Below are 563 nucleotides of genomic sequence, written 5' to 3' on the forward strand. Positions count from 1 at the left end.
GAAAGAAGAGTGGGTTCAGAGGAAAGAGGAAGTGAGGGAGATAAGGAGAGAAAGGGAGGGGAATACGTGCGTAAAGAAAGTGATGGAGTTGGAATGGGGTGGGGATGTAGGCCTTAAAGTGGGAGGGAAGTAGAGAATTTGAGAGAGACGGCAGAGCGGGGAAGGCAAAGGTAGAGAGACAGATAAAAGGTGAAAAAGGGGGGGGGGGCGAAAGGTAGAAGGAGGAGGGTGAAAGAGGGAGAGAAGAGAATCTCTTTTTTTCTTTAGAGTTTCCACGGGTCCCGCTAGTTCTCATTAATTTCGCAAGGACATCAGGCATCTGCTGCTCCCCAGACGGAGACTCAGATTTCGAGAAAACTTTCCCACATTTTTCAACGCATTTGAGGGTGCAATTTTAGCGTCGATCTTCTGGCCTATGCTGTTAGCACGTTATCACAGGCCAGACACTAAGAGGGTGATGATGTCCTCTGCCGTTTACTTGCAGATGAGCCAAATCAGTCCGGGAAGAAGTACTGACTCAATAGATAAGCTCGTTGAGGGTTTTTACTTGCAGTATTTTAAAT

The sequence above is a fragment of the Penaeus monodon genome, chromosome 21, assembly GCF_015228065.2.
Source record: "Penaeus monodon isolate SGIC_2016 chromosome 21, NSTDA_Pmon_1, whole genome shotgun sequence".
NCBI classification, from domain to species: domain Eukaryota; kingdom Metazoa; phylum Arthropoda; class Malacostraca; order Decapoda; family Penaeidae; genus Penaeus; species Penaeus monodon.